The sequence below is a fragment of the Phyllobates terribilis genome, unplaced genomic scaffold, assembly GCF_046119375.1.
Source record: "Phyllobates terribilis strain yellow unplaced genomic scaffold, ASM4611937v1 Scaffold_8__6_contigs__length_399053987, whole genome shotgun sequence".
Classification (NCBI taxonomy): domain Eukaryota; kingdom Metazoa; phylum Chordata; class Amphibia; order Anura; family Dendrobatidae; genus Phyllobates; species Phyllobates terribilis.
The window spans coordinates 296,817,022-296,836,546 of NW_027362768.1; the positions used below are offsets into that span (position 1 = coordinate 296,817,022).

The following is a 19,525-nucleotide window of genomic DNA, read 5'->3' on the forward strand; positions in this document are numbered from 1 at the left end:
AGTCCTGCACTACACAGCACCAGCAACATCTACCTCATAACATCACTATTACTTGCCCTGGAGCATAGCTCTACCTGTGGAGAGCTGAACCAACTCTGCTGCATCACCATCAGCTCCAGAGGATCTGCACCGCAGCGGCGGCTCCATATAGCCGTATACCACAGCTGGCATCAAGAACATTAAACTATAAAAACTATAATCCCCTTTTATTGACCGCCCTGGGTCACGAACCAGGTCACTGCCACTGTGACATCCCCCAGCATTGACCGGCCCGGCTACCGAGTACCCCACAGCCCAGGGGGTGCATCAGATACCTTCCACAGAATTTTTTTATCATTTGTTAATGGTTAAAGGGGTTGCCATGGACTGAACTACTATGGTCTATCTGTAGGATGGGCCATCAACAAGGGATCCGTGAAAATCCGACACCTGGCACTTCCGTCGATCAACTGTTATTTGCACCAATGGCCAGATTTAATTAATGTACGAGATAGAAGAGAGCAGCTCCCTACATTGTTTAGTAACTGCTGCCAAGTATTGCTGAATTTCTACCATTCAAATGGGAGCTGAGGATCAGTACCTCTCAGCGGCAACAGCGGTATTCCACCCCATACATCACTTATTTCGGGCCACTGCTGGAGCATATTTCAGCAGATCAGTCAGGGTGACAGGTGTCGATCCTCACCGATCTCATATTGATGACTTTTCCCATAGACAGGTCAACAGTAGTTCAGTCCCAGACAAGACAACCCCTTTACAGGGAACTTGCCATGTCCCCAATCATTAATCTGCAGTTTAAAAGCTTTCCAATGCTGTCCAGCTGCCTTACTGAAAGTGTAGTTCCTGTAAGAAAATAAACTTTATTTCTCCGGGGAGCTGCTGCTTTCAGTCATAGAGGCGTGCCCGCAGCGGTTACTCTGTACACAGTGGGTGACAGCTGTAAGCTCACCCCTGCACTTTGATTGACAGCTCACTGTGCACTGATGCACTGCAGAGCCACCTGTAAATCAAAGTGCCGGGGCTCACTGTGTACTGAGCTGTGACTGTAACCACTCCGCTTCTATGTCTGAAAGCCTGTGGCTCCATAGGGGAATAAAAATGTTAGCCCTGCTTTCAGTAAGGTGGCCGGACAGCATTGGAACACTCTCAACCTGAAGATTATACCTTATCAGTAGGTTAATAGCAATTGGGGACACAACAGGTTCCCTTTAAAAAGCACTAGGCTTCAGACTGCAATATTAATTTGTTCTCAGCCACCCTGATAAATAATTTACAATCTGCTCTTATTATAATTTCACATTTTGCTCATGTGGTCATATACCTCCCTTTAATATATGGTTGATGTGGGTTCACCATTCTGCTATGTTTACTAGCTCTCATGTACTAATGCACCTTCATTCTAGTATTGCTTTCCCCACATGTAGATACTGTGCTGTAGATAAATCCTTCAAATGGGTCATCTGTTCATTTTAACAAATGTTTCACCATTTGCATTGCAATTGTGCATGTCGAATATTGCATAATATTGGATGTTAAGGTAGTGACCGCTCAGGAATCTACTTTTACTTCTCCTATGAAAAGATCTAATAAACTGATAGGTAATCTAACTCTGACCTTAATGTCCATCTTTACTACTTGTTTGAATAAGATTTGAGAGATTGTCATAATTAACCTCTTCACTCTTCATTATGTATATATCCATCTTGAAGTGGATATGCCTGTATGAAGCGGGTACAGGAGCTGAGCCCACTCACTCAGGGCAGGTGTCAACTGCGTTATACAGCCGGCACCTGCCTCTAATAGAAGCTATCAGCAGTAGTTACGATCACTGGGACTCTGGCAGCACTGTTCTATCCAAGTAGAGGCACTCAGTGCATTTTTGGTGTGGCCAAGCATTTAAGTGCATCTTCCCACCTTAGTTGTTTTCCATATTTGCAAATTTGCCATAAGTGACTCCACCCTTACTATCAGCAGCTCTCATGCTGGCAGAAAGTAATTTTTTTGTTTAGTTGTTTTTATGGTTTTTCATCATTTGTATATTACAGTTGATTCGGACCCCCATTTTGTGATAAATGTTCCTCAGAAGAATGATGCTTTGTGCTTTAATATCCAAGAAGAGCCTGGTGTGATCCTGAATCTTATTAAGGATCAAGAGCTTGGTAAGCCACATCTATATTCAGTTATCATTAATGATGTTTTCTTCAGGGTTTATTAACTCATTACAGTCATGCTGCAATTTTTTGGCCACAACTTTGCAAAGGGTTCTGCTACCAAGGACACCACTTCCAATGTGGGAGCCAAACACATAAGATCCTATGTCGTTGTCTCTCGAACTGTAGGTGATAGACTTGCAGCCAGAACAGGACACTGTTTAGACTTTGGCCTATTCATTCTGTGGGTTAACAGCAAAATTCCCTAGTCCATTGATTTAGAAGAGGAGTGGGCAATTATTTTTCCCAATTGGCCATATGAGAGACCCTGATGACTGTTATGGATCGCCGAACCAATGGCCAAACTTAATTCTGGTTATTATTATTTTATATTAATATCCCCTTTACACAATATGAAGTCCCCACAGCCCCTACAACAGTTTGATGTTTCCACAGCCCCCACACATAGCATGATGCCACAAAAACAGTATGATGCCCCCAAAGCTCCGCCACACACACTATGATGTCCCAAGAGCCCCCACACACAATATGATGCTCCCAAACACAGTATGATGCCTCCACAGTTCCCCCACACACAGTATGATGTCCCCACAGCCCCCCACACAGAGTATGATACCCCCACACAAAGTATGATGCACCCACACACATTATAATTCCTCCACAGCCACCTCACACACACTGGATGATACCCCTACAACCCACCCACTTACAGTATGATGCCACCACAGCACCCCACACCACACAGTGTGATGTCTCTACACACAGTATGATGATCCAACAGATGCTAACAGAGTTTGATAGCCCCACAGGCCCACACACAGTATTATGGCCACCACACAAGTATGGTGTCCCCACAGTCCCTCACACAGTATTATGGCCCTTTACACATGTATGCTGTTGTGACGCCTCGCCCTGAGCGGCGGGGTTACTCCGAGCCGGGTCAGTGTAGGAGATGCGGGGGATGTAGTCGTGGCCTGGACCCGTTCCGTGCCCAGGGCTGTCACATGAAAATAATGATGATGGATGGAGATGGGCTTATTGGATGAGTGGTTGTTCGACTACGCCACCTGTGGTTTCTGGTGAAGGACACCAGTGCTGCAACAATCCACTGAGGCTGGTGTTAGGGGCAGCTAAGATGGGATGGCTCCCCACAGGCGGAGCAGGCCTCAGGGCAGTGTGAGAAGGGATGGTGGGTGCAGTGCCACGCAGCAATAAACAAGTGGAGGCGGTGAATGAAGTCATCCGGGTCTTTACTCACTTTAGATGAACTTTCAGCCGCAAAGCTTCTCTCTGCTACACACGGCGTACTGCGGCCACCGGGAAGAGGGTTCAGCACTTCCCAGGTAGATCAGGAGCACCTGTCCAGACCCCGCTGGTGTGTGTTCCTCTCCTTTGTAAGTTCTTCCACTGAGTCTTCTCCTGACTGTGTGTGGTAGGAACGTGGTGTAAGGCCGGGTCCCACTGGATAAACGCAGTGTGAGGGATACAGGTGGCGACTCCGCTCCGTCCGTATCCCCCTGGGATCCACTAAGCCTCCGGGCTTTTCTGACTGAGACGTGAAGTAACAAAGTCAGATATCGGGGGCCGGTCACCCCTTTTGCAGCAGGAATCCCTCTGGCTAGGCCAGAGTAAAGAATACAGGTGGCGACTCCGCTCCGTCCGTATCCCCCTGGGATCCTTTTTCCTGTGGAGCCTATCTCCTCTGCTCCCCTCCAAGGCCTTCTGAGGACAGGACCCTGACCGGGTAGAGACAGTGGTTAACTCTGACCCGCTCCTCATCTCAAGGCCAGAGTACGAGGACCGCAAACAGCCTGTAGCTGGACCCTGACAGAAGACCCTCAATCAAAGACCTTGAACTTAAGATGGCCGTAGATTAAATATGAATCAATAAGTGCTTCCTAAAAGTGTGTCCTCCACCCTCACCTACTACATGGTTCCCCCTATCTTTGGTTCCCCCCATCTCCTCTATCCCGGACCGGGGCAGCACCCTGGTGCATTTAGGCCCCCTACAGGACAGGAGTGGTGTAGTGTTGAGTGGTGAAGTGGGGTCCTGAGAGATGCTCCATCCTTACCCGGAAGAGGAGATACCACACCTCTATCTGAGGTGCAGTACCCCTGTGGCGACTGAACCCTCAGGGGCGCCACACTGTCTCAATATCACTCACACATTATTATGGCCCTCCACATTTCCCCCACACAAGTACTGAAATAGTAAAAATAAAACTACTGACCTTCACCTATTCTCTCCAATGCTCTGGCCTGTTAACTGTGTACTGAATCTGTGCACAGCAGTCGCAATCTAATAGTGTCATCGGGCCCACTGAGTAGAGACTTAAGACCCCCATACACATTCAAATAGTGTCGGCCACACTTGCTGATAACAACTGGTTTGGCCAGCAATCTAATGTGTACGTGGGCACTGGGCAACTAATTGTTGGGGAGATGTTGATCGGGAATGTCCGATTTCTGACTGCCAATCACATTGTTCTCCCAGAGATAAGCCGCCAGCTGACATCTCAGCTAGCGACTTTCTGATAGAGAACTAAGGTGCTCTCAGCCAAATAAGCACTCCTGTGTATGGGAGAGTCATTTGAGAAGGCTGTTGGCCGAATAATTGAAAAAACAATGCTTTGGCAGGTAGCAATCTAATGTGTATGGTAAAGTCTCTCAGGTTGAATCATTGTATTCACTCGCATCCTGAGAATGCAGATACCGGTGAAATTGAGAGGCCGAGCAGGGGTTGGCCATGTGGTGTAGGACACCACTGTATCCAGCCCAATGGCTGACCCCGTCCGTGGGCTACACTTTGGCCATGTCTGATTTAGAAAAACAATTGAATGGGAATTGTACAAAATGTTTGTATTCTGAACCGTGAACTGTGAGTAATTGGCTGCAGTTCACCCAATGTCTAAATCATATCAACATGAGTCTCTTGCACAGACATCCCTTTCTGATAAAGGTACTTTATTTCTGTGTGCAATTCACTTTTATCCATGTTTTTAAAGATACAAGTCTCTTTCACGTTAACAGTCGATAAAAAAAAAATAAAATAAAAAATCGATGAATTTGCCTGAAACCTAGCACACTATTTTTTAAAGCTTAAATGCCCAGAATATCCTTTAAGTGTGAACATATTTTCTTAAACTGTGAAATTAAATCAGACAGAGAGATCTGATTGTTTTTTGTTTTTTGTTTTCTTAGACATTTTAATGAGTTGTAGCGACCATTTTTTAAAAGGGAAAAATGAGCAACCGTATTGGTTGTCACTTTTAAATGAACTGTGATAATGTTCAATCAACCACAAAGTGACACTTTTACCAGCGGATTCTAAGAAGTTAATTCAAAAATGAAAATCAATGTTTCTGTACTTACTATTTCACTGCAAAACTGTCTGCCTATCCAATCCAAAAATGCAGCATTTTTTTTAAAGAATTATCTTGACATTTGATTTGCTGTCTTCTGCTAAAGGTATATCAGTAAATGGAGAACTTATTGGTAAAGAGATAAGAGGCAACAATGTCCTATCAAATGGAACCTTATTTGGAAGATTTGGAGTTATAAACATGGATATGAAGATAAAAATTGAGGTGACCACTGAGAAAATCACACTTCTGCACCATAAAAACAAAAAAATGTTCACATGGCACAAAGCAAGGTCTATAAGGAAAGAAGGGTAAGGAACTTTTTAAAATATATAATAGAGAACAGAGGTTTATAAAGGGCTTCTTCAGCACCACAGACATGGCTCCTGGATCTTCCAGTGATGTTCTGTTCGTTGTCAGATGTATTGTTCATCCAAACATTTAACCTGCTGTAACTGCTGCTTGGTATAGTGTAGTATTACATGTTGGCCATTCAAATGTAATGTAGGAGTGGAATTGAGTTCTTGAATTCTATAAAAATTTGTATTCTCCAGAATACTGGCAGCCAATTTGTTTAACTATAGAGGCTTGGCAAAAGGTAAAAAAAAAAATAATACTAACTTTACCACTCACCTGTTCTACCACCTCTGCAGTCTGCTGTCCGGTCCTCAACACCCCTTCTTTTTACCTTCCTGCCTTCCCCTGTTGTGCACATATTCTTTGACTTGCTTCACTCTATTCGGGAACTTCTGGCACTGACTAGGCCTCTGACTTCTGTGTGTGTCACGCCAACATGCACTCCCCAAGCGCTGACAAGCGTATAGTCATGCAAGCCATAAGAAATGCGTACCACGGGGGAAAACGAAAAGAAGAGGAGTGGAGGACTGGATGGCAGGCTTCTGAGGCGGTGTTGGGTGAGGTGAGTATTGCTTATTTTTTTACATTTTACATTATTGAGCTCTGGGGTCTGGAGATACCCACAGAGCATAATAGGAAAATGTAAGTTCTCATTGAATAATTTTGATGCAACTCAAATTTCCCTAATAAATGTGAGTGATTTGGCAAATCCGAATCTCAGTAAATTCACTCATCTCTAAATTTAATGCATGTATAATAGGATTTATATAAATCAGTGTAACATCTGTGTTGGTTCCTGTCCCCTTTCAGCCTGTTTCGGCCGATAGACCGTATTGCGCCTTTGTTGCGGGTGACACATGACTGCGTCTGTCCTAATTTATTTGTGGGACTTTTGGTGCCACTAGATCAGGGAGCTACGGGGTTAATTATTTGGTTTTAATTACTCCTTTGTGAGAGCCCAGAGTGGGACTGTCTGCTATTTAAACCCCACAGTCTCTGACTTCCACTGCCAGTCAATGAGTTCTGCTTACCTGGCTTTTATCTCTACTCTTTGCTCTTCTGTTGTCTTCCTGATTTCTCCTGTTTTTTTTTTTATCTCTGCTTGACCTTCTTGTTTCTGGTTCACTCTTTCGGCCAGCAGCCCTTCCATGAAAACAATACAGTGGATCCTGTTGTAAGACCAGATCCCTGTACAGGAGTTAAGGGGTGAAGGTCAGGATTCCTCTGAAATCTGCCTGACGGAATAACTCGTGCTAAGTTTAAGTCTGTCTTAGGTAGCCTTTTTGAGCCTGTGGCCTCTGAAAAATATGACAATTAGATTGTCTTAGTGAGAAATCTCATTTATAAAAGTAACTAAAAGGACATTGACACCGTTGGGAAAAAATTGTACTTAATTGCATGTATTTATGCCTATAAAGCATTTTTGTAATGGTGTTTCATTAAAAATACTGGTCCGTTTGCCTTCTGTATCCTCTATGTATCACAGTACATAGCAGACTGAATAATGAGTTATTATTATTATTTATGTGTTTAAACACCAAGGTGTGAATGAGGCCTAAGAGAGATAAGAGTTACAGAATCAACCCTCAGATGAGCTCTCTGACTGATTTGACTGTTAACTCTGATATGTACTGTGATACATAGAGGATGGATGTGGGAGCCAACCAAAATGGGGAAAAAAATCCCCATTGAAAAAAATGCTTTTAAGAAAAAAACACATGCATTTAACAAAAAAAAATGCCCAAAAATCAGTCATAACATGCAAAATGCACTATAATCATGGACTGTATAAATGTTTAGTTTTAAGGTACAGAAAGGATCTCATGTATTAATCTCTTCAGATTTAATCTCGTAATCAACAAGGAAACAAATCTGACATTTTCATTTGGAGATGGAGCAACGTTTTTCATTATTTTGCATGAAGTTCGGAAATATCATCCACTCCCTATGAAGTTTCTTGGCTTTTACACTTTAGATGATCATACCTTTTCTAAAGGAGTCCACGGACTGTTAGGTAAGCAGTTCAATTGTATTGTCTTCTGCCATTTCAATATTTTATTTTCTATTGATATTTCATCATTGAGTAATATTTATAATCTGTTTTATATTACAGATTTTATCATTTTACCTATTCTAATTTTTTTCTTTGCCTATTTCAATGGTTTTCAGGACAATTTTTTCATGGTATTGATTATGAAATATCCAACGTTCACAAAAATGAAAAATCCAGCAAGCAAACTGGAACAATGAAAGTGAAGAATAAACTGCTGACCGTGACAAGGTAGTAAATTAATTGTAGTAGACATTTCACTATAAGGTATAAAGTATGTAAAATAGTTCCCAAGTGTAAGCAACTCTCGAGTTGAAATGGAAAGTGAGACCATACATTAGAGATGATGAAATATATTCACGTAATTGGATTCTACTTGAATATCAAAAAAATCCACATTCACCAAAATGCAGATTATTTTGTAATTTGCTTCTGTGCAGAATCAGGAAAAAGGTGGCCATAAAGGCCCGTCAAAAGGTTAACAACATATATTTTTACTTGCCTTACTGCTCATTTTTTTGGTCGTCCCTCCGCTATGCAATGTCAACGTCTAGTTCTCGGTGCATCTTCTTATCACTACCGCTGAATCCCCTGGCCTATACCCTGGGCCAGAACTTCCGGCTCTGATGGGGCCCCGGGCATTTTATCGCATGCGCATGCAAGGTCACCGCGCATGTCGTGATGTCATGACGAGACAATGGAAATCGATGGTGATGAAAAGATGCTCCAAGGACCAGATGAAGCGGTAAAAAGTTGAGGGGCAAGACAGATGAGCAATAAGGTAAGTGTAAATATTTTACATATTTTCTACATATTACATTTATTATGCTCTGGGGTGTGGCCAGACCCTCATAATAACGGACATTTAATTCACAGAGAAAACTTCTCTGAAAATCAAATTTCCCTGAAAAATCCACACAATTTGGTGATTTCGGAGTTTGTCACATCTTCTAATATCTAACATACCTAGTGTCCTCCTCATGAACGATCCTACTGCAACTCCTCTGTTCTGTGTTCTAGTCCTACTTTTTCCTCTGTTCTGTGTTCTGGTCCCACTCTTTCCATCTTCATAAAATGGCCAACGTTCTCCTCATCTTTTGCCTTCTGATAGACCAACACTGATAAAATTGAAGATGTGTCCTTCCTTTCTGTGTCTTCTCCAATGAGGGGAGGAGGACACAGGATAGGTTGATTATACATTTGCTTTGTATATTCCAATTTTCAATTTGGACTGAAGGGTCACTTTATAAGGTCACTTTTTCTATTTTCAACCTACACCACAATGGAGGGAAAACTGGAACAAAACACGTAAGTACACTAAGTTTATGATGCGGCTCTGTGATAGATCAACCATCTTTGCTGATGATTTGTCAATTTCTTTCTACTGCTTGTTCCTTTTCCACAAGACTTCCTGTCACTTGACGTTGTGCCTAATACATGCATTATTCAAAAAAACTGTCCGCTTTAATGATTACAAATATACAAACTATTCAACCAGGTAGTAAGTGAATACTGAGATAGATTGTCAAATTGCCGGAAACTTTGGACAAATATATGACTCCTTTGTAGTGGAAGAAAGACTGAAGAGAAGCTTCTTCCTACTTATGCTCCCTCCTGCTGTCACAGCGGGTGGACGTAGCAAATCATTGGGGCCATAGGATTCTTCTTGTAGTTAGATGTTGTAGTGGTGGAAACTAGACATGGAATTTGTTAGAATGCCCATTTCAGTTATGTAGCGCTATGAATTCATCATTCTTAAATATAACGTACACAGTAAATATGTAAAGAATAATTCTTCACCTTCTGCACTAGGCCATATTGTCCCTTTACACAATATATGCAAATAATGACTGTTAATATTATTTCTTATTACATTTTAGGAGCTCAGAAAAAGACTACAGATCGGACCCCAGGAATGGCTCTAAAACTCCCTGCTGGTTTGTGAATTCTAATGGAAGAGGACTACTTGATGGAACCCATACAGATTATATTGTGCCTGATATCTTTAGCAGTGTCTACTAGCACGCTTTATTGGGTTTCATTGAAAAAGATATTGAAAATCTAACTGTGTTTTATTCAATGTATTATCTCTTGAGGATGGATAAAATGGTTATTATAGCAACATCTGCCCCCATGACATCTCTGCATTATCTTTAAAGAGGTTGTTCCACTAGGATAACCTATTTCCATGTTCCTCACTACATACAAGTGCTTCTCACTAAATTAGAATACCATGAAAAAGTTAATTTATTTCAGTTCTTCAATACAAAAAGTGAAACTTATATATTATATAGAGTTATTACAAACAGAGTGGTCTATTTCAAGTGTTTATTTCTGTTAATGTTGATGATTATGGCTTACAGCCAATGAAAACACAAAAGTCATTATCTCAGTAAAGTAGAATAATTAACAAAAAACACCTGCAAAGGCTTCCTAAGCGTTCAAAAAGGTCCCTTAGTCTGTTTCAGTAGGCTCCACAATCATGGGGAAGATTGCTGACTTGACAGATGTCCAGAAGGCAGTCATTGACACACTCCACAAGGAGGGTAAGCCACAAAAGGTCATTGCTAAAGAAGCTGGCTGTTCACAGAGTGCTGTATCCAAGCATATTAATGGAAAGTTGAGTGGAAGGAAAAAGTGTGGTAGGAAAAGGTGCACAAGCAACTGGGATAACCGCAGCCTTGTAAGGATTGTTAACAAAAGGCCTTTAAAAATTTTGGGGGGCATTCACAAGGAATGGACTGCTGCTGGAGTCATTGCTTCAAGAGTCACCACGCACAGACGTATCCAGGACATGGGCTACAAGTGCCGCATTCCTTGTGTCAAGACACTCATGACCAATAGACAATGCCAGAAGGGTCGAGGAGAAAAAGACCTGGACTGTTGCTCAGTGGTCCAAGGTGTTGTTTTCAGATGAAAGTAAATTTTGCATTACATTTGGAAATCAAGGTCCCAGAGTCTGGAGGAAGAGTGGAGAGGTCACAATCCAAGCTGCTGGAGGTCTAGTGTGAAGTTTCCACAATCAGTGATGGCTTGGGGAGCCATGTCTTCTGCTGGTGTAGGTCCACTGTGTTTTATCAAGACCAAAGTCAGCGCAGCCGTCTACCAGGACATTTTAGAGCACTTCATGCTTCCCTCTGCCGACAAGCTTTTTGGAGATGGAAATTTCATTCTCCAGCAGGACTTGGCACCTGTCCACACTGCCAAAGGTACCAATACCTGGTTTAAAAACAACAGTATCACTGAGCTTGATTGACCAGCAAACTCGGCTGAACTTAACCCCATAGATTCTGTATTGTCAAGAGGAAGATGAGAGACACCAGACCCAACAATGCAGACGAGCTGAAGACTGCTATCAAAGCAACCTGGGCTTCCATAACACCTCAGCAGTGCCACAGGCTGACTCCTCCATGCCATGCTGCATTGATGCAGTAATTGATGCAAAAGGAGCCCCGACCAAGTATTGAGGGCATTTACTGAACATACATTTCATTAGGCCAACATTTCGGATTTTAAAAACATTTTTCAAGCTGTTGTTATAAAGTATTCTAATTTACTGAGATAATGACTTCTGTGTTTTCATTGGCTGTAAGCCATAATCATCAACATTAACAGAAATAAACACTTGAAATAGATCACTCTGTTTGTAATGACTCTATATAATTTATGAGTTTCACTTTTTGTATTGAAGAACTGAAATAAATTAACTTTTTGATGATATTCTAATTTAGTGAGAAATACTTGTATATTCATCATAGAATGGAGTCCCCATTTGGGATTCTCCCTCTTTTTAACAAGAGCAGATTGTCGCTACATTAATGGAGGGGGCGGGAGATTTTTTTTTTTTTAGGAGAAATATGATAGCCCCTGATTTTATTTTAATATAATTTTGTTGTTTTTTACCTTCATAGTTGCCATCCATACTGCAAAAACATATTTCCCTAGATAGTGGGTAAGTGCCCTTTAAACTATTGAGCCAGTAATATAGTAGTTCATTAGCATACGCACTATACTCCAATGTATCCAGTATGTTTTGCATGAAAATAAACCTTCAATGTATGCTTAAATTATAAGGCTTATGTTAATTAACTTTTGTTATAAGACTTATATTAAAAAAAAAAGAGAGATGAGAAACCAGTTATCGCCTATTTCATGTTTTGCCAGTTTGTAAATTAGATCACAATTCACGGGCTAAGAAGCATTGTGCGAATTGATCAACAGGTTTAGGATTCACTTTTGGTGAATTTGAGAGTAATAGGTGAACTCATTTTCCAATTATAGTGTTACCTGGAGCAAATTAGTGCAGTTGCATTTTTAAGAGCAGAATCAAAGCTTTTCCGTAGAATTAAAAAAAAGTATTAAATACGTGGCTTCACATCTGCACTAGTGATGAGCGAGTATGTTTTGTAAACCCTTTCGCCGAATATATTCGGGCGAGCACTGAGTATTTACAGCGTGCTCGGGCTTTAGGTTTTCGTCGCTCTGTGAACATGATTTGCAACTGTTTGACAGATTTAATACATGTGAGGAATACCTGTTTTTCCAGGATTCCTCACATGTATTAAATCTGTCAAACAGTTGCAAATCATGTTCACGGAGCGACGAAAACTTAAAGCCCGAGCGGCTGTAAATACTCGGTGCTCACCCGAGTATACTCGGCGAAAGGGTTAACAAAACATACTCGCTCATCACTAATCTGCACCAAAAACTCATCAAATAAGGGAGAAATGCATAAAAGAAACACAGCAAACACGCAAGAATCAGATAAGATTGTTATTGTTTCATGTGATGTGGACAACTGCAGAAAAAAAGCAGTAGAAAATTGTTTTTTTTTTTTTAAAAAAATGTGTATTAAAAATGACATTATTGTAATTGTTTTGCATTTTTTTTAGTAATTGTATAGGAAGAAAAATAATCTTTATTTTATTTTCCCTCTAGAATACAGGGACATAGAAATACACTGAACCTGCAATTCAGCTTCAAGTATGCAAAATTCTCCCAGTGATGGCACTGGAGACCGTTAATCATAGGATTGTGGGTTCACTTCCTGGGTAGATCAGATCTCATGAAAAAGAGAAAATGTTATTTTTGTAATTGTTTTCTCATTATTTTTTAGTAGGATTATAGGAACAAAATAATCTGACCTTTTTCTTCATCTCTAGAATACAGGTACATAGAAATGCCCTGCTATGTACAGATGTATCTCTATCAACTTGCATAATCTACCTGAGGGTTTGGAGCCTGCAATGCAGGCTGAACTGTAGTAGCTGTGGCTCACAGCTTTAGCTGCTGACTGCAATGTAAGGTTGTGGGTTCGATTTTGAGACCAGAAAAGAAGAAGAAAATTGTTTGTTTGATCAAAATGGTTGTCCACTATTAGGACAACCCCTTGTCAATCTGAATGTTTGCACCTGATAAAATAAAAACACATACTTACCTCCGATTCCAGCGCCGTTTCAGTGGTATTGCCGCTCAAGTTATCTTGTTATGTCACATGAGCCCTGCACCCAATCAATGCTGCAGTCACTGTCCCTGCTCACTTCCTCTTAAAATGCACCTGTCAGCAGGATTGTGCTCAGTAAACTACATACACTGTCAGGTGGGCAACATTACACTGATTAAAATGATACCTTGGTTGATGAAATCCGTCCTGTGGTTCTTGTGTAATCTTTACTTTGTTTGGAGATAATGATATGCTCGTGCTTCGGGGCAGCCTGTGAGGGGCGCTCTATCTGGTGCTCTACTTACATATTCATCTGTATGCTCTTATGACAGCTCACTGATCGTTCACTGACCTGCCTCCTATTTTACATAATGCATCTAGTAGTGCGGGGCTAGCTAAAATAGGAGGCAAGTCAGTGAAGGCACAGTGAGCGGTCATAAGAGCATACAGATGAATATGTATGCAGAGCACCAGATAGAGCGCCCCACACAGGCCGACCCGAAGCACGAGCATATCATTATCTCCAAACTGAAAACGCCAGCGCTGATTGGGTGCAGGACTCACGTGTCATAACAACTGCACTGTCCAAGTAGCGGCGAACCCCTTTAATCTGTTGCTCATCTGTCCATCCTTCAGGGCCGGGCTTTTCTTCCTTCCCCTATGGCCGCCTCTCTTTGCAGCAGTATATGCCAGGTTTCTCAGGTTACCTGGCAAACTCCTCTGACATCACACTAAACCTTTTAAGGCCAGATCAGGCAGTGGTCAAGCGCTTGTTTATTAAGTAGCATTGTTCACGGTTGCCTCAAGCTTGTCAGGAGTTTTCTTCTTCACTTGGTTCAGCTCCATCCAGGTGTCTATAATATCATCTGCTATTCCTGAATTCCATGCTACAACCAGCGTTATTTCTAAACTCAGTCCAACCTACTAGGTGTTGTCCACATAGGCCACTCAGCAAGCAAGTTACTAACTCCTCACCACTGCTCTCAGTGCTGTTCACACCTGTCCTCTGCAATCAAGGTTGCATATCTTCAAGCGAGTCTGCAGCTTACCTATACTTTACTACCATCCTGAGTTTAACTATTTCCATGCATTGCTGATATTAATCATTGCCCTGCTGGATGATACCAGACTACACTTATCTCTCTATCATTCCAGTGATTATCTCTTGCCTTGCTGGAAGATATTGAGTTACACATACATCTCTATATACCTGTGATTAACTGAACCCTTACTGAAATATTACAGGGAATACTGCAGGAAAGTTTCCTACTCAATCACTGTTCCTGTATATTCTGAACGGCTGGCACAGGTTTCTCTGCCATGCTGCTTACCATGCTTTCCTGGTCTTTGCTGATCAACGTCGTCTGTCAAAATCTACACCACTGCACCATCGATTCTGTTCCATGCTGCTCAACCAGACCTACCAGATGAGCCTGTAAAATAATCTACTATCATCGCATTGCAATTCTGCCCGGTTTAACACTCACGGCCTACCTAGCAATGTGGAGCTGCGGCATTTAGTAACTTCTGAGAAGAGCTGCTGAAGGAGGGGAAGAGTGAGGGACACTCCCAACACCTGCAATAACTCAGGACAACCCTAGTTCTTAACTACTGACTGCACTGTAATCGCAAGCTTGCTGATATTTGCCCTGGCAAATCCCTACCCATCTTCATGATGGGTGGCATGGTACAGAACTCAAGGTTATGTGCAGTGGAGCACCAGGGACCAGGACAGAATTGTTTTTCAGCTATATCTTCCTCCTTCTCAGCGAGGTAATTACAATACACAGATGGATTGTTGATGCACTAATTCCAAGATATTATGTGCCACCTTTGAACTTTACAAAGAATGTTATAAAATTTGTCAGTCGATTCATGCTGCTCAAACCACAGACAGCATGTTTCAGATCCTGGCTGCACAATTGCTGACGGGTAAGTTTATTTCTGAAACTCTGGGAAAACATAGTTTAAAGATCTTCTGGCACCCCTGCAGGTGATTGACAGGGGCTATTTCAGTAATCATAGAAACATCTGACTTTATGATCTAAAAACACTTTGTGAAAACCAAAAATTTGTGCCAGTGTCAAAACTTTTGGCTACATCTGTATATTCAACAGTACTCTTCTGCCATCTAGTGATCTTATTTGGAAATACATTTGTCATTTCTTAAAGAGTAACTAAAACTTTGAATATAATTTTTCATATTTAGCAGGCACTTTAGTTGGGTGGCGGTAAGTTTACTGAGACCCTGAATAGTGCGCAGCTCAGCAGACAGGTGTGAACCGCTCCTGCCTGTGCATGCACACAGAGCGGAGTACGGATTCCATAGAAGACTTAATAGCTTTTTCACAAACGCAGATTACTCTGCTATCAAAAAAGCCTCTAAAATTATCTAAAGTAGGAGAGCATAACCTTTCCTGGTACGACGGCCACATTGCCATGTTCAACCACTTCCAATTAAACTTTAAAGGGGCATTACCATTTGAGAAGTTTATGGCATATCAAAATTATTTGCCAGAAATGTCTTAGAGATGCAGGTTTCACTACCAGGACTCTCACATATCTGGAGAATGAGGGTGCTCTTCTCCCCAAATCAATACTCCAGAGAGTAGGAGACCTTGTGCATATGTAAATCTCTCAATTGAACACTATGGGTGTTGTAGTAGTTGGCTGCATTTCACAATTCCCATAAAATAGAATAGTGAGAGCTGCATGCATAGGTATCCACCACCATAACCCATATATGCCTGCCTGGAGGGCTAAAGGGTTACATGATGCTCTAGTCGTGATTGCCCATTTAGCCATTATATTAGCTGCACCAGGCTCCTCTCAAATGGATACTCTCACATCAGCTTCCTGGACATGTCCTCTGCAGCTCTGTGCAGCTGATCCTTCATCAGGATAATACTGTACATAGCTCACTCATTATCAGATTACACCTTGGTGGCCTTGACCTCTCATGGTTTTGTTTGTTAACTACTGTCACAGTTGGGACCTCCATAGTGAGCTACCATAGTCTTAAAAGTCTTTTTTTTTTTGGAGACTGCTACTGGGATCCCATCTCCCCCAGCTTTTTCTAAGGATCAACTTCTGATTTGACTTAAAGAGTATTTACCCTGATCACTTTAATAATTAGTTTGTTAGGTTTGGTTTTAACCTTGCTCCAGAGCATGGAACTCCTGGGAAAAGCGCATAGTGCTGGGTTTATACCTGTGTTTCTGAAGTCACTTGTCTTTGTCTACCTCTGGCCCCAGTGTTCTTTTCTTTACCCTTTTCTCTAAAAGGCTAGACAATTTACTGAAGGCATGGACCGCATGCTTTATAATCTTTTGGAGATTTGCTAATCTCCAATAAAAATCTTACACTTTTTCTCAAAGAAACTACAAGAACGAAAATGGAGTAACCATAAACCATCAAAGGGTATAAAATGGTAATAGAACTTTATTGAGAAAAAATGCCATAAAAATACATGTATACACAGTAGGAATAATTGAGGTATATATAGAGTGCGGAAACATGTAAACTCTGCAGGAAGAGAAACGATAATGTACAGGACATGGGAGCAATGTTCATAGAATACCATGAGGAAATATCAAAGGAATGCATACAGTGGGGGGAAAAAGTATTTAGTCAGCCACCAATTGTGCAAGTTCTCCCACTTAAAAAGATGAGAGAGGCCTGTAATTGACATCATAGGTAGACCTCAACTATGACAGACAAAATGAGAAAACAAATCCTGAAAATCACATTGTCTGATTTGGAAAGAAATTTTTTTCAGATTTTGGTGGAAAATAAGTATTTGGTCAATTACAAAAGTTCATCTCAATACTTTGTTATATATCCTTTGTCGGCAATGACAGAGGTCAAACGTTTTCTGTAAATCTTCACAAGGTTGGCACACACTGTTGCTGGTATGTTGGCCCATTCCTCCATGCAGATCTCCTCTAGAGCAGTGATGTTTTGGGGCTGTCGCTGGGCAACACGGACTTTCAACTCCCTCCAAAGGTTTTCTGTAGGGTTTAGATCTGGAGACTGGCTAGGCCGCTCCAGGACCTTGAAATGCTTCTTCCTTCATTGCCCTGGTGGTGTGCTTGGGATCATTGTCATGCTGAAAGACCCAGCCATATTTCATCTTCAATGCCCTTGCTGATGGAAGGAGGTTTGCACTCAAAATCTCACAATACATGACCCCATTCATTCTTCTATGTAAACGGATCAGTCGTCCTGGTCCCTTGGCAGAGAAACAGCCCCAAAGCATGATATTGCCACCCCCATGCTTCACAGTAGGTATGGTGTTCTTTGGATGCAACTCAGCATTCTTTCTCCTCCAAACACGCCGAGTTGTGTTTCTACCAAACAGTTCTACTTTGGTTTCAACTAACCATATGATATTCTCCCAGTACTCTTTTGGATCATCCAAATGCTCTCTAGCAAACTTCAGATGGGCCTGGACATGTAATAACTTAAGCAGGGGGACACGTCTGGCACTGCTGGATCTGAGTCCCTGACGGCGTAGTGTGTTACTGATGGTAATCTGTGTAACGTTGGTCTCAGCTCTCTGCAGGTCATTCACTAGGTCCCCCCGTGTGGTTCTGGGATTTTTGCTCACCGTTCTTGAGATCATTTTGACCCCACGGGGTGAGATCTTGTGTGGAGCCCCAGATCGAGGGAGATTATCAGTGGTCTTGTATGTCTTCCATTTTCTAATTATTTCTCCCACAGTTGATTTCTTCACACCAAGCTGCTTGCCTATTGCAGATTCAGTCTTCCCAGCCTGGTGCAGGGCTACAATTTTGTTTCTGTGTCCTTCAACAACTCTTTGGTGTTCACCATAGTGGAGTTTGGAGTGTGACTGTTTGAGGTTGTGGACAGGTGTATTTTATACTGATAACAAGTTCAAACAGGTGCCAGTACTACAGGTAATGGGTGGAGGACAGAGGAGCCTCTTAAAGAAGAAGTTACAGGTCTGTGAGATCCAGAAATCATGCTTGTTTGTAATTGACCAAATACTTATGTCACGGTGTAGGGGGAATAGGGGGAATGCTGGTGAGAAAATGGCAGATACGGGCAGGGTGAGCAAGGAAAACTAGTCTGTCCCTAGACTGGGAACCAAAAATAGCCAAGACCCCAAAGGTATTTCTGATGTTGAGAAGGTTCGGGTCTCCACCCTAAGCCCTAACTCCTCCACAAGCCCTGTGCTGGTCCCCACCACCTCCCTCCACTGAAAAAGGTACAGCAACTTCAAAAGAAAGGACTTCAGCGGCACAAACAAACAGGTCAGCACAGCACAGCTTCCAGGTATAGAGTGAAACTCTATCAGCTGCACCACCTGGTGGAAGGAGAGGCTACTTAAAGGCCCTAGCCTAGGAGACTGACACATTAACTCACATCCACCAGGACACAGCAATAGAACTGGCATTAACTCATGCAGTACTAAGGGAAATAACTCAGTTAAAGTTACAGCAGCATCTAGAATAGACCCCAGATACTTAGCGCTGACAACTTATTTTCCACCATAATTTGAAAAAAATTTCTTTCCAAATTTCAGACAATGTGATTTTCAGGATTTGTTTTCTCATTTTGTCTCTCATAGTTGAGGTCTACCTATGATGTCAATTACTGGCCTCTCTCATCTATTTAAGTGGGAGAACTTGCACAATTGGTGGCTGAGTAAATACTTTTTATAATAAAACATCCTAATCAATTAAGGAACAAGTCAAAATCCCTAACCATGGTCAGATCCATACAAAAGTGCAATGTGCAGTATGTAGAAGACTATTGTTTTCCCATAATAATTCAAAGCCGTGGATAGTTCTATGCCTGCAGCACCTGACGCGTGTTTCGCGTACCTGCTTTATTGAAGGGGTCTTTTAGAGATTTGCTAATCTCTGATAAAAATCTTACACTTTTTCTCAAACCCTCATGGTGTGCACTCCCACTTTGACCATTTATTTAATTTACTCACTTACTGTATATAGCTAGCACCATTGATTTTCACAGTGCTTTACAGACATCATCATCACTGTCTCCAATGGGGTTCACAATCTAAATTCCCTATCAGTAAGTCTTTGGGAGGAAACCAGAGGGAACCCACACAAACATGGGGAGAACATACAAACTCCTTGCAGATGTTGTTCTTTGT

At 41.8% G+C, this 19,525-nt stretch overlaps 1 pseudogene; it reads left to right on the plus strand.

Moving 5' to 3' along the window:
* LOC141157342 (inter-alpha-trypsin inhibitor heavy chain H3-like) overlaps nt 1-10,196 on the plus strand; it is a 244,816-nt pseudogene extending 234,620 nt beyond the window's left edge.
* The last annotated feature ends 9,329 nt before the right edge of the window (nt 10,197-19,525 follow it).